This window comes from Heteronotia binoei, chromosome 17 (genome assembly GCF_032191835.1).
Source record: "Heteronotia binoei isolate CCM8104 ecotype False Entrance Well chromosome 17, APGP_CSIRO_Hbin_v1, whole genome shotgun sequence".
Lineage (NCBI taxonomy): Eukaryota > Metazoa > Chordata > Lepidosauria > Squamata > Gekkonidae > Heteronotia > Heteronotia binoei.
In genome coordinates this window covers 48,315,788-48,331,308 of record NC_083239.1, presented here as the reverse complement: position 1 = coordinate 48,331,308, position 15,521 = coordinate 48,315,788, and positions in this window count along the sequence as shown.

The window sequence follows — 15,521 nt, the reverse complement described above, 5'->3', positions numbered from 1 at the left end:
GGTGCCTCTACCTCAAAAAACAGCCCCCCCCCCAGAGCCCCAGATAACCACAGATCAATTCTCCATTATACCCTATGGTAGGCGTGGGAACACTGGCTCTCCAGATGTTCTTTGCCTACAACTCCCATCAGCCCCAGCCAGCATGGCCCACCCCTGCTCTACGGGAATCGGTCTCCATTGGGAATAATGGAGTGTCCGGCAGACATTTCCCTCCCCTCGCCTCACTTTCTGATGACCCTGAAGCGGATGTGATTCCATATACTCTGCCTTCTGAGTAGGATTGCCAGTCTCCAGGTGGGGCCTGGAGATCTCCCAGAATTCCAACTGTTCCCCAGGCTACCAAGACCGGTTCCTCTGGTGAAAACTACTGCTTTAGAGGGTGATGGCGTTACGCCCCACTGCGATCCCTCTCTCCCTCCCTCCCACCCAAGGCCCGAACTCTAAATCTCCAAGACTTTCTCCGCCTGGCGTTGGCAACCCTCTGCTCTGAAGCCACCAGCTCCTCCAGAGGAATTGGTCTCCAGACGGCAGAGATCTGGCGCCGGGCCGCCCCCGGATGATGGCAACCCTAGGCCCGAGGCTCCTGCTGCCTCTCCCCTCTCCCTCGGAGGCGATCAAAATTAATTGTGGCAGACGTCGGGAGTGGTGGATTACCGACCGACCGGCTGCCAGTGGGGTGGACCTCTTTGCCCAAAGTCACCTCAGTCCGGGTGCCCCCCTCCCTTTCCCCTCTCCCCCCCCCTCCTGCCATTCTCCCGGATTAGTCACTGAAGTATAGACAATGACAGCTGACATCATAGCCTTCCACGCTTAAATCTTCCACATTTGGGTGGCACCCACCTCTTCTCCTTCTTCTTTCCCCTTCTTTGTGCCCCTTGGTGCTGCCGTCTCCCCGCACCCTCTCTCCGAACTCTGCACCGTGCGACGTCCAGGTGAGCTGCTCAGGTCTGCACAGGCCGGCTTTTCCGACTTTCTTTTTTTTCCTTCCCCCCTTTCCCGGGAGATATATGATTATTTGCAACTGATCCAGCTTTAGAGGGGTTTAGCTCCCTTGATAAAATTATATCTAATGATTTAAAGTTCTTACGCTTGTAATGCAGCTTTGGGGCGGCTTTATTGTGCTTAATTAAAAGTCCTGCCGGAGGTTTGGGAGGGCCACTTTTTCAGCGTTTCTGACCAATATCTTTCTTTCGGACCAGTTTGCTCCTTCCTTTACGCCCCTCGGGAGAAGAAGGAGGAACGGAATGTGGTCAAACTTTCTCGGGTGGTGCGAGGCGGTATGGTGCCTGCTGTGGAACTGGAGGCATTGCTGTTTTGTTCGGAGTTCTGATAATAAAAGGGGCGAGAGGGAGAGGAATGGGGGGGGGGGGAAATAAATAAGGTGGCAGTTTTGAAGAAAAGGAATTGTATACTTTAGTAAACCAAACTTCCTTCTGTCTTTCTGGCTGCTAAAGAAAAAAGGAATCGAACACCTGAGAACCGAGAGCCTGTTGCCAGACAATATTTTATTTTGTTTTATATTTGCACCCTGAAATTAGGGATGCCAGCCTCCAGGTGGGATTTGGGGATCTCTAGAACAAAGCAGGAGTCAAATAGCAACTTTAAGACCAACCAAGTTTTATTCAGGATGTAAGCTTTCGTGTGCTCTAAGCGCAATTCATCAGACAAGGAGTCGGGTACCTGATTCCTTGTCTGATGAAGTGTGCTTAGAGCACACGAAAGTTTACATCCTGAATGAAACTTTGTTGGTCTTAAAGGTACTACTTGACTCCTGCTTTGTTCTGCTGCTTCAGACCAACACGGCTTCCCATCTGGATCTATTGAGGCTCTCTAGTGCATCTCTAGTCTGCAGAGATCAGTTCCCCCTGGAGAAAAATGAATGCTTGGGAGGGTAGACTCTATGGCATTGTACCCCACTGAAGTCCCTGTCTTCCCCAGGCTCCGTCCCCAAATCTCCAAGGCTTTCCCAGCCTGGATCTGGCAACCCTATGCCCCCATATGAACATATATACGAACATATGACGCTGCCTTCTACTGAATCAGACCCCCCTGGGTCCATCAAAGTCAGTCTTGTCTCCTCAGACTGGCAGCGGCTCTCCAGGGTCTCCAGCTGAGGTTTTTCACGCCTATTTGCCCTGGACCGTTTTTAGTTGGAGATGCTGGGAATTGAACCTGGGACCTTCTGCTTCCCAAGCAGATGCTCTACCACTGAGCCACCATCCCCATCCGCTGCTGGTGGCCGAAGGGGACTAGACAACCTTATCCAAAATGCATCTTTGGGCCTAGAAAAGTTCTGAAGAGTTTTTTATCAGTATAAAAATTCAGTCTGCCTAATGGGCTGGTCACCTACCAACTCTAGTACTGAGGCATATGTATGACCCAAAACCTTGCCTTTAGCTGACTCTTTTAAACAAGCAGCTACGTAGACTTGGATGTCTGAGATGTACCGTCCAGCTGAAGCTAGCTAACAAGGGACGGTGGCTCAGTGGTAGAGCACCTGCTTGGTAAGCAGACGGTCCCAGGTTCAATCCCCGGCATCTCCAGTTAAAAGGACCATGCAGGAGGGGATGGGAAAGACCTCAGCCTGAGACCCCGGAGAGCCAGGAAGTGGGCTTTACAGCTCAGTGGTAGAGCATCTGCTTGGTAAGCAGAAGGTCCCAGGTTCAATCCCTGGCATCTCCAACTAAAAAGGGTCCAGGCAAATAAGCGTGAAAAACCTCAGCTGGAGACCTTGGAGAGCCGCTGCCAGTCTGAGTAGACAATACTGACTTTGATGGACCCAGGACCTGATTCAGTAGAGGGCAGCTTCCTATGTTCATATGTTCACATACGCAATGCTGGATCTGGGGCAATTTCAGACAATCCTAAACTCCGTTGTGCAGCCCATGGGAGAACCGATTTTCCCTTCTTTTGAAATAGCATGCATCACAAGCCAAAATGCCATCTCCATTTCAAAAATGGTGTGTTGTGCTGTTTGGCAGAGAAACCCAGCCTTCCAAATGGCCTACTGCTAATGAATTTTGGCTTATGTCACCTGCTTTCTTTTGTGTACTGTCTGCATTCACACTGTTCCCATTGACTTCATTCATATCGGTCGAGGAGAACTTTTTGCATCTTGCTAGTTGTCTTAGGTGGGGAGGGGGTCAGTGTGACGGTTGAGAAAGCCCTCCCGAAGAATTTGTGCTGAAAATAATTTGGACAAAGGTCCCTCCCGTTAGAAATGGCCGCAAGCCCTTTGAAACGATAACCAAGTTCCTTCTCAAAAAGCAGTGAAAGGAATTCGCAATGTTTTGCCTTGTGTGATGAGGCGTTCTGTGAGTGGCCAGAACTGGCGACATTCAATAGAGTCTTTCTTTTAATGGAGAAATGCTTAGAGGTGTTGTGAGTCACAACTTCTCATCACCCCCTCCAGAATAATAATTTCTCTCTCTCTCACACACACACCCCACCCACCTCACCACCATGTGGTGCCAACATAGAAATTTCTCAGGGCATAATTGCAGGTTGTGTTAGAGGCACCAAACAGATGGTAGAAACATTTTGGAAATTTCACTAAATCCCCCTCCCCCGAACATCTGTAGAATTGTTTTCTGTGGCCCCAGAAGGTAGGACCAGGACCAATGGGTTGAAATTGAATCAGAAGAGCTTCTGGCTCAACATTAGAAAGAACTTCCTGACCGTTAGAGCAGTTCCTCAGTGGAACAGGCTTCCTCCTTGGGAGGTGGTGGGCTCTCTTTCCTTGGAAGTTTTTAAACAGAGGCTAGATGGCCATCTGACAGCAATGAGGATCCTGTGGATTTAGGGGGCGGGATTTATGAGTTTCCTGCATTGTGCAGGGGTTGGACTAGATGACCCTAGAGGTCCCTTCCAACTCTAGGATTCTATGATATTTTGGTTCTGGAGGGAGATTTTGTCTCCAGGTACAAAGTCTAGGAATGCTGGTATCCCTATTTCCCGTTGTAGCTTGGATTGTGCAGGTGATTCTGTGTAGGGTTGTTGATGGACACTCCAAGTTTTTTTCCTGGGGGACCGCTGGATAAACTCTGCTTCTTTCCCAGCTGTTGGTTCTATCATGAGATATAGGGAGTGGAGATTACACAGGAATAGTCCAAAGTTGTGGGGTTTTGAGGGGGGAAAAATCAAGCGTGCATTGCAACCATCTTGAGTTCCTGCTGGATAAAGAAAGCTTGTTTTCACACATGTGAGTTTTCCCCTGACTCCTTAGCGTGAAGGCAAAACCTGCACTTTGACTCAGTGGTGCATTTGGTGCTTCTTCTATATCTATAGGTCACCTCCCCCCCGCCCTCCAAAGAATGTGAGGCATTTTAATGTCATCTGTGACAATACCTGAAGCAGAAGCACCCAGCCAACGGCTTTCCTCTCATAGAAGGAAGGAAGAAGCTGTTCAAGAGGGCTTTTTTACACAGGTGATAGAGTTGCATTGTACTTTTTTTTTTTTATGCTATTCGTAGTGCCTCTTTCTCATAGGGACTCAAGGCGGATTACATGCAGTGAGTCACGCAGAGCTGCTGAGCCAAGCCTCTCTTCCTTCTGTTGGCTGAGGCTCAAGATGCCAGTGAGGTGGATTAGGCTGAGTGTGTGTGTTTGCCTGTGTTCTTTATAAAGTTTATATCTTCCCTGCTTGGCATTACATTTTATGACACATACGGTCCAGCCCAACAAGGTGGAGATCTGACCCTTATAACAAATGAATTTGACACACACACTCACCCCGTCCTAAAGTGAAGAACCCAGTCTTGACTTTCTTCTACCTTTTGGGATCTGGAGGTAGTTCAGAAGGACCCCAGGCGGACATTGTCTTTTATTCTGGAGAGAGCAGCCCATCCAAGCAGCTAGGTGACCCTGGAGGTCCGTTCTAACTCAATGATTCTAACTGCCTCCCAACAATTGACAATAGCCCCAGCAACCCATGGCAAGTATTTTATGGGACCGCTTGCTCCTCCCCATCCTTGAAATCCCAAAAGTGCCCGTAGGCTCAACAACAAGATTGGAGGTTCATAAAAAGAACATCAGAAGAGCCCTGCTGGATCAGGCCAGTGGTCCATTTAGTCCAGCATCCTGTCTCACACAGTGGCCGACCAGTTCCTCTGGAGGGCCAACCACAGGGCAGAGAGGCTGAGGCCTTTACAGGAAGATCAGAAGAGCCTGGTTGAATCTGACCAGCGGTCCATTTAGTCCAGCATCCTGTCTCACACAGTGGCCGACCAGTTTCTCTGGAGGGCCAACCACAGGGCAGAGAGGCTGAGGCCTTCATGAGAACATCAGAAGAGCCCTGCTAGATCAGACCAGTGGTCCATTTAGTTCAGCATCCTGTCTCACATAACTGGCCAACCAGTTCCTCTGGAGGGCCAACAACAGGGCAAAGAGGCAGAGGCCTTCAGAAGAACATAAGAAGAGCCCTGCTGGGTCAGACCAGTGAGGGTCCATCTAGTCCAGCCTCCTCTGGAGGGCCAACAACAGGGCAGAGAGGCTGAGGCCTTCATAAGAACCCTGCTGGGTCAGACCAGTGGTCCATCTAGTCCGGCATCCTGTCTCAAATAGTGACCAACCAGTCCCTCTGGAGGGCCAACAACAGGGCACAGGGGCCGAGGCTATCTTCTAATGTTTCCTTCTGACTCTGGGATTCCTCACGTAGACCAGCAGAGTCTACCCCTCTTGGTTTCACGGACCATTACTCTGCCTGCATAACCTCACCAAACTCTGCCTTTTGCGAGCCGAAAAGGAATTCTTCACGTTGGTCTTCTTGCGAAGGTGCAGGAGAAACAAACTCGTGGGCAGCTGCCGGCTGCTGTTAATGCCGCAATCATGGAATCGGTGGGCTTCCTCTCCCCCTCCCTGCCTCCTGCCATCTGTCAGCTCTGTGCTTATCTTGAGACTGTAGATTCCTTGGGAGCAGAAATTGTCTTTTGCTTAAGCCATTTGGCCCCTCTTTCTATACGAAGTTGCCTTCTATTGAATCAGACCCTCCTCGGCCCATCAAGGCCAGTCTTTACTCAGACTGCCAGCGGCTCTCCAGGGTCTCAAGTTGAAGTTGGGTTGCCGGTTCCCAGGTGGGGTACAAAAGGAGAAATCCCTGTGTAGCTCAAAAGCTGCTCTTTTTCATTCAAGTAAACATCATATTTTATCAGCGTTCATTAAAGGTACAGAAATCATCACATAATCACAAAATTCACTTGTAAAGAAAGCCACTATGTAAGTGGTGATAAAGCATTCATACTATAGTCCTTAATCAGTGTTTGGACATAAAGCGCAAAGTTTCCAAAAGCAATCTGAGCAATCTGATACGTCTGAGGCTTTTTCTCTCCGGTGACAGATGCACTGTGAGGACTACCTTGCAAGGTTGCTTTTGGAACCTGAGGAGTTAGTCGTGTGTTAGTCTGTTGCTGCAAAATAGTAGAGTCCGGAAGCTCCTTTAAGATGAACACATTTTGTCGCAGATGCGCCTGAGAGCTGTGTTTCTCAAAAGCTTATGCTACCGCAAAATCAACAAAATTTGTTATTCTTAAAAGGTGTAACTGGACTCTTTACCAGGGCTTTTATTGTAGAAAAAACCCAGCAGGATCTCATTTGCATCTTAGGCCACAGCCCTGACATCACCATTGTTTTGTACAGGGCTTTTATTGTAGGGAAAAACTCATCAGGATCTAATTTGCATATCAGGCCACACCCCCTGACATCACCAGGGCTTTTTTGTTGTTTAGCAGGAATGCACAGGAACACAGTTCCGGCTGGCTTGGCACCAGGGGGTGTGGCCTAATATGCAAATAAGCTACGGCTGGGCTTTTTCTGCAAAAAAAAATATCCCTGTACAAAACAATTGTGATGTCAGGGGGTGTGGCGTAAGATGCAAATGTGTTTCTGCTCGTCTTTTTCTACCAAAAAACCCCCTGAACATCACCATTGTTCCACAAAGGACTTTTTGTAGAAAAAGCCCAGCAGGAACCCTTTTGCATATTAGGCCACACCCCCTGATGCCAAACCAGCCGGAACTGCGTTCCTGTGCGTTCCTGCTCAAAAAAAAGAAAAAAAGCCCTGCTCTTTACTATTTTGCAGCCCGCACCTGGAGTTTGGCAACCCTACAGTATAGCAGTTGGCTTTGAGTGAGGAGGAATGGGGGGTAAATAAGAGTGGGATCAAGAGAATGTAGCATTTGCTTTAAACACTTACAATCCTGCACTTTGTTATTATTGTTATGAATTGTCACCTGCAGACATTTGACTGGTAGATGGTGTTCTGCACTTTGAGATCTAGCCAAGTGCTCGGGGACTGCAGGTGTCGCTTCACAGGCTGCTGGCTGTTCCGAGGCTTCCGGAGCTGAACTGGTGTTATTTGCTCAGTGCTCCGAATGCCCATCTGTTTCTTGAGACTTCTCGGTTCTGCTCCAGGGGCCCTGATGGCAAGTGGCGTAATAATTCTGCGGAAGTGTGCTTGCGCATGAAAGCTGATGACTTGAATAAACCTTTGTTGGTCTTAAAGGTGCCACTGGGCTCTCACTTCATTCAGCTGGCATAACGGCCACCTTTTTCTCCCGGAGGTGCTCGAAGTCGATTCATATTCGGAGAGCTTTGGTGCTGGTTAGGATGAAAGCATTTCCTTCCAATGTTCTCTATGGGAGATTTCTTCAAGTCCCCCTATAGCGAGAGACTATGGCCGATTTTGCACTCACCTTACGCCGCCGTCACGTCCGTCTTCTCAGTGCGGCATCCTCCCAATTTCCTACTATTTGCGTCGGGGCTGCAACGAACATCACGGTTTTTGCGCAGCGAACGGAAACTGGGTTTTAGCGGTTTCCGAATTGCTGCGTGAAAACCGTAATGTTTGCTGCAGCCTCGGCGCAAATAGTGGGACATCGGGAGGACACTGTGTGAGCGGCGTAAGGTGAGTGCAAAATCGGTCATTGTCTATGCGGGTTAAGCTCGCCTGATTTCATCCAGCGTATTCTATTGAACCGCCAACTGTATACTAATTTCAGGAAGGTTCTGTTAGATAGTCTTTCCTTACCATCCTATAATTAAGAAAATAGGATTGATTGCCGTTTCCTACTAAATGACAACATAACTGATATCACAAGAGCTGTTGCTAGATTCTTGGCTGAAATCGTCAAAAATCATTCTAAGCAGGTTTTATCGTGATTCTTAATCTTATTTTAGCCTTTTATGCTTTGAACAGATATATTGGATTGTTGTTTGGTTGACAAGTGTCTGTATATCTCTTTTGGTTATGCCCATAAAAGTGCGTTGTTGCTATTGTCTATTCATAGGTCTTGGTATTTGGTGCTCTTCTCCTGTTCTTTCTTTTCTAGGATTGCAATGTCAGTGGTTTGAACCCTATTTCTCATCCCGCCCCCCTACAATTGTGCTATCAGGGGTGTTATGCTCCAGTTGTTTATCTGTTTACAGTCGGAAGTCCCGAAGAATCTTTGTTTCTTCGTTCTCTGTGATCTTGTCTGGTTTGTCATTCCGTGAATTTCTGGCTGATGGTAAGCCATACTCCTTGCAAAGGTTCCAGTGCGACATAGATGCAACTCTGTTGTGAGGTTCTTTATAGCCGGTTTGAGCAATTTTACTGCAGGCATGGACTATGAAGTCAATTGTTTCATCCTTCATATGAACATATGAAGCTGCCTTATACTGAATCAGACCTTTGGTCCATCAAAGCCAGTATTGTCTTCTCAGACTGGCAGCGGCTCTCCAGGGTCTCAAGCTGAGGTTTCTCACACCTATTTGCCTGGACCCTTTTTTGGAGATGCCAGGGATTGAACCTGGGACCTTCTGCTTCCCAAGCAGATGCTCTACCACTGAGCCACCGTCCCTCCCCTGCTCTCCAGGGTCTCAAGCTGAGGTTTCTCACACCTATTTGCCTGGACCCTTTTTTGGAGATGCCGGGGATTGAACCTGGGGCCTTCTGCTTCCCAAGCAGATGCTCTACCACTGAGCCATTGTCCCTCCCCTTCATCTTGCGAAGTCGACATTGGCTGTCATCCCCGGTCTTCAGAAGCTAGGCTGTTGTACTATTCCTTTTGAGTGCCTGCTCTTGGCTCTTGTGCAGCTGGAATGAACCCTTCTGTTTCTTTCTGAAGGTGCCTTTTGGGAGCCACTTAATTTTTTTTGGGTTTTTTTAATTGATTTATTTTTTGTTAATTTATATTCCACCCTTTCCCACGAGTGGACTCAGGGTGGATAACAACAAGAGTTAAAACAATTAAAAACTACAAGCTAAAACCGTAGGATACAATGAAGAAGAAGAAGAAGAAGAAGAAGATGAAGATGATGATGATGATGATGATGATGATGATGATGATGATGATGATGATGATGATGATGATGATGATATTGGATTTATATCCCGCCCTCCACTCCGAAGAGTCTCAGAGCGGCTCACAATCTCCTTTACCTTCCTCCCCCACAACAGACACCCTGTGAGGTAGATGAAGATATTGGATTTATATCCCGCCCTCCACTCCAAAGAGTCTCAGAGCGGCTCACAATCTCCTTTACCTTCCTCCCCGACAACAGACACCCTGTGAGGTAAATGAAGATATTGGATTTATATCCCGCCCTCCACTTCGAAGAGTCTCAGAGCGGCTCACAATCTCCTTTACCTTCCTCCCCGACAACAGACACCCTGTGAGGTAGATGAAGATATTGGATTTATATCCCGCCCTCCACTCCGAAGAGTCTCAGAGCGGCTCACAATCTCCTTTACCTTCCTCCCCCACAACAGACACCCTGTGAGGTAGATGAAGATATTGGATTTATATCCCGCCCTCCACTCCGAAGAGTCTCAGAGCGGCTCACAATCTCCTTTACCTTCCTCCCCCACAACAGACACCCTGTGAGGTAGATGAAGATATTGGATTTATATCCCGCCCTCCACTCCAAAGAGTCTCAGAGCGGCTCACAATCTCCTTTACCTTCCTCCCCCACAACAGACACCCTGTGAGGTAGATGAAGATATTGGATTTATATCCCGCCCTCCACTCCGAAGAGTCTCAGAGCGGCTCACAATCTCCTTTACCTTCCTCCCCGACAACAGACACCCTGTGAGGTAAATGAAGATATTGGATTTATATCCCGCCCTCCACTCCGAAGAGTCTCAGAGCGTCTCACAATCTCCTTTATCTTCCTCCCCCACAACAGACACCCTGTGAGGTGGGTGGGGCTGGAGAGGGCTCTCCCAGCAGCTGCCCTTTCAAGGACAACCTCTGCCAGGGCTATGGCTGACCCAAGGCCATGCTAGCAGGTGTAAGTGGAGGAGTGGGGAATCAAACCCGGTTCTCCCAGATAAGAGTCTGCACACAAACAACATATATGTCACAGACCGCAGTTTCCAATTGGGCACATTATATCAATACAGCAGTAGGCCCAGAGATGGAATAATAAATTAAGATAAGACAGCATGATGACAAGTAAGGGAGGCCAAGCAGATGGAAGCAAGGATGTCCGCTGGCTCAACCAAAAGCCCGGTGGAGTAGCTCCGTCTTGCAGGCCCTACGAAATGGCATTAATTCTGTTAGTCCCGTTATCAACTTTATTCTCTCTGTCAGGGGTGGCCAACGGTAGCTCTCCAGGTGTCTTTTGCCTACAACTCCCATCAGCCCCAGCCATTGGCCATGCTGGCTGGGGCCGATGGGAGTTGTAGGCAAAAAAACATCTGGGGAGCTACCGTTAGCCACCCCTGCTCTGTCTTTCAAATATTGCCCCACAATGTAAGTGCATTTCCTTCCAGTTGTCAAAGTGAGTTTTGATTGCAAAGTTTTAATAATCTTCTTTGGTTTCTGCAACCCTAAATAAGTTTGCCTCGTATACTTCAGCTGGAAGCTTCTCTCCGCTTTTCTTGATGTAGTCATTCAGTGCTAGAAGCAGTGTGGTGATGGTGATGGTGGGGGTGAGTCAGTTATTTTGACTGGTAGGTGGTATTCTGCAATTCAAGATCTAACCAAGTTCTTGGGAATCGCAGGGGTATCTTTGCAGAATCCTTGTTGTTCCAAGCGACCCTTGGAACTGAGCTGGTGTTATTTGGTCCATGCTCAGAACATCCAGGTGTTTCTTGAGTTCTTACACTTCCATTTTTTTTTCTCCCTCCAGTTAAAATGAGGATCGATGCTGCATGGTGCTGTACCCCAAGACTGTGCTGGTTATCAGTTTGCCTGGATTCCAGCTCTAGGCTCCTTCAAGCCTTGTCCTTGCTTAGCTGCAGTGAATCTTGCCTGTGAAAATCACAATGATAAAATCAAATCTGGCTGCCAGTGAATTGGGGCAGGGGACAATGTTCCCTCTAAACTGCGGAATCTTGTGAGCAAAAATTCTATTTTGTGAGCTACTGGTATTAAAATTGTGAGCTACCGCATACATTTTTGTGCTCTGGGGTCAATTTTCCTGAGCTAAGACAAAAATGTGTGAGCTGGAGGCTAAAAATCTGTGAGCTAGCTCACGCTAACTCAGTTTAGAGGGAATACTGGCGGGAGAGAATCCTGCCAGAGAGAGGTCACCGAATGATTCTAAATGCTCCGTTCCACTTCTTTCTGCTGTTAAGCTTCTTAAGACCGCAATTTCAAGAGATCTATCCAAGAGTTCCCTTGGTGAAATTTTGGAACCCTTTTGCTTGCATACTCTTTAATGGCACATTGAAAAAAAATATCCTTAATCTCCTCTTGTTTTGCTTCTTCAGATGCGCCCAAGTTTTTCAAATAGCAGGGAGCTGCGTTTCTGCATAGGACAAAAATATCTGAATGGAAGTCTCCTTTTCAGATTGCATTGCTTTTTGTACAAGGCAGGCAGGTTGCTGATATAGAAGTGTCACAAACATACGTTTGGTTCTTAGAAGTAAGACTACATTATGGTTGATAAGATTTTTGTAGTACTTATTTTTGCAAATGGGACAGTTTGGTCCCCTTGAATATTTTGGAAATAGAGGCAGGTTGGCGACATAGAAGCATTGCAAAAATACGTTTGGCTCTTAGAAGTAAGACTACCGGTTTGTCGGGAAATAATATATTAAGTGAGCACTTATTTTTAAAATGTCCTTTAAAGAACACCACCGCCCCAGGATCTGAATTTTAAAGAGGAGAATTCATTGTTGTTCTTTGTTCTTTCTCCAGCTGTGTTTTATATCTTATATAGTTATATTCTCACAAAGAACAGAGACAGACTTTTTTTTTAAAGAAAAAGAACACATCTGCAAATTTTATTTAAAACATTATGGTTGATAAGATTTTTGCAGTACTTATTTTTGCAAATGGAACAATTTGGTCCCTTTGAATATTTTGTTTTTGGTTCAAATTTTACTTGGCAAGAAAAGACACCAAGCATGGAAAGAGAACAGGTTATTGATTTTGAGTCATCTTTTCTTCTCTCTATTTGAGCTCGAGAGATCGGTTTTATAACCACGTTCCCCCTGACTTTACAATTAGAGAGTTCAATCCAACTAATGTTAAGCACATTTAAGGCCTTTCAGTGGGGAAGTTAAGCACCTACTCTGCTCTTTTGAAGTCCGTGAAAATTTAAAGTTCTTAATTTCGGCTGCATTCTGCCTGTGCCTTTCTGATATATCTCTTATTTTAGCAAACATGTGTCACACTAGAAATACTTCCCCTGACATTTATGTAGACATAGTTTGGATTAACACAGAATTCTTTTGGCGAAAATCTGTTGGATGATCCTATGAGATCTGAAATCATTTGGGCTTCTAAACGGCCTCAATAAATACACTCACTCCTTGCCAGCTTGGTATTCCGTGCTCCTGAGCCCATCAGAAGGGCAGCTGTCTAATGAACTTGCTGTCCTTTCTCTCTCTCATTTTTAGCTCACAAATTTTGGGGGATGGAGGGAGCAGGATCGTTGGTAACATTTAAGGCTAAGGTACATACTGAATTTATAAAATCAATACAAAACGCACACGTATTTGTCAAGGAGGGAGAAAAGACGACAAGAAGCTGATTTCTTAGGGGCGTCCATCGCCTCGCTTCATGTGTCTGTGAAAAAGGTGGCAAAACCCAGTAAATTTGCACAGATGTACATATTTATTATTTATTTATTATTACTTTAGACATTTATCCCGCCCTCTCCGCAAGCGGACTCAGGGCGGCTAACAATCAGTTCAGACATCTGCAGTTATGATGTTAAAACGATAAAATACAATTTAAAAGCATTTTATTGTGCTGTTCCACTTCAGTATAGGCGGGCTCTTTCTTTCTTCTGACGGTGATCATATGATGATCGTAGTTCCTCAGTGGTTTAGGGTGGCAGTCCTCTCCTGGTTTAGGTGCTGAAGACCTGTCGAAATCATTCAGTTTTGCAGAACCCGCAGAATTGAGAAAGATCCTGTAGGGCCCTTAGGGCCTCTGGGAGGGCATTCCACATTTCTGGTGCTGCAGCTGAGAAGGCCCCCCTAGCCCGTGTAGAACACAGTCTGGCCTCCCTTGGTCCCGGGATAGATAATAGGTTTTGTGTCCCTGAATGCAGTGCTCTCTGAGGAACATGTGGAGAAAGGCCCCCGACCGTATAAAATTCAAGGCTAAAGTTTGCACACCTGGATGCACTGTGCCCAGATTAGTCAGCTCTGTCGGCACGTCTGCCAAATCAGACACCTTTGTCTGCGCCAGTCTCCTCTTAACAGCCGAAAAGGGGGCTAATTTAAGTCCGTTCACCCCCTCAGGCTGACTGCTATCAGATCCGAAACACTCTTTGGTGCATGCAGTTATGAGTTTGTTCTCCCCCACAGCACTCTGCTCACCGGTTCAAAGGTAGAGTACAGATGAGCTTACACCCCACATTCGGTTCGGAGACTTGAATTATCACACAGAACCAGCTTCCTTTTCCAGGATCAGGGTTTTGCTGTTTTGGGCAGCTGCGGAACCCAAAAAAGAAAGAGCAATATCATCAGAGATTAAAGTTCAGAGGTGCCTTTGCGGGGGAAAGGCAGGCTAAAATGTCCTAAGTAAAAACAAATAAAAACATAGTGTTATAGGGGCCGACTTTCAACTTGTACAGAGCTTTATTTTCCTGGGGGAAGAGAGGGAAGCGAAGATGTAAGAGGCAATCATATAGAGGATGGTGTAGAATTGTTTTCTGTGGCCCCAGAAGGCAGGACCAGAACCAATGGGTTGAAATTAAATCAAAAGAGTTTCCGGCTCAACATGAGGAAGAACTTCCTGACCATTAGAGCGGTTCCTCAGTGGAACAGGCTTCCTCGGGAGGTGGTGGGCTCTCCTTCCTTGGAGGTTTTTAAGCAGAGGCTAGATGGCCATCTGACAACAATGAGGATCCTGTGAATTTAGGGCGAGGTATTTGTGAGTTTCCTGCATTGAGATTCGAGTTTTCGATAGCAAGAGAGCGGCGCTTGGTGGGTTCATTTTCTTCATCACAGGAGCCTCTCTTCTCCTTTCACATCCGGTCTCTTCCAGGGAATGAAAGACGGTGGCTGCAGCCCTCCTGATGAGTGGGATGGAAGAGACCTCCTCAAAAGTACCTGGGGGAGCATCAAAAGCTAGCTCTCCACCTGGGGAAGCAGTCAATGTCGACCATTTTTATCCCTGCCCGCTGCCACTGCGCCACCAAAGCCAAAGGCAACCGAACTCAGCTATCCCTCCCCTGTTTATTAATCTACAAGAGCATTGCTGTAATACCAATCATGTGAGAACCTTGGAGGAGAGCTAAGAATGGAGCTTGCACAGTGCACCAAATTGTTTTTTGTGTGTGTGGAGGAAACCCTCCCCCTAGCACCACCGCTGCCCCCCCGCCTCCCAGGGCTTAAGAGGAGAAAATCCCAAACCTTCGGATCTAAATGCCCAGAGAAGTCCTGGGCTGCAGAATCTCTTACCCTAGCTCTAAATCTCTTTTCGATTCAGGTTAAGCTTCTCTTTTTATTACAGATTATAGGGATCTCCCACTGTATCACTTCGGGGTTATCCTTTTAACACATTTTGCTCTTTCTAGCCGGGGTTATTTTTTTTGTGGTTTCCGTGGGGTTGGGAAGACGTGGCCTTGGGCTTTTCTCCTCGATCTGTCCCCCCAGACCAAATCTCTGTTATGCTTCCTTGCAGAGGGACTCAGCGGTTCTCGGGGCGCTCACCTCGGATCTGGAAGAGATCTAGACAGAAGGTAAGAAAGCTCCCCCCCCCCCACAAAAAAAGAGTCGTGGATGGGACGTATGTGTCTAAATTGGAGAAATAACATTATGCCGTTTCTATCGCAAAGTGGTCATTGGCCATGTAGATCTTCCATCAGTGGAAATGTCCATTGGGTAAAATTATATTTCTTTTACTGGCCTGCCTTGAGTTGCGATTAGAGAATGGGTGAAAAATCCATCAATTACCTTTTGCATCTTTTCCATTCTGATGAAGAATTTCCACGAAACCCACAAGAGGATGCAGAATGCCTCGATCCTCTTTTGACGCTACAAAAGAATTGCTTCACCACCTTTGGGTTTTCCTCCAAAGGAGCAGCTAAAATCTGCTTTCCCCAAATGACGGCATAGCTCTTGTTAGCCATATGTAACTT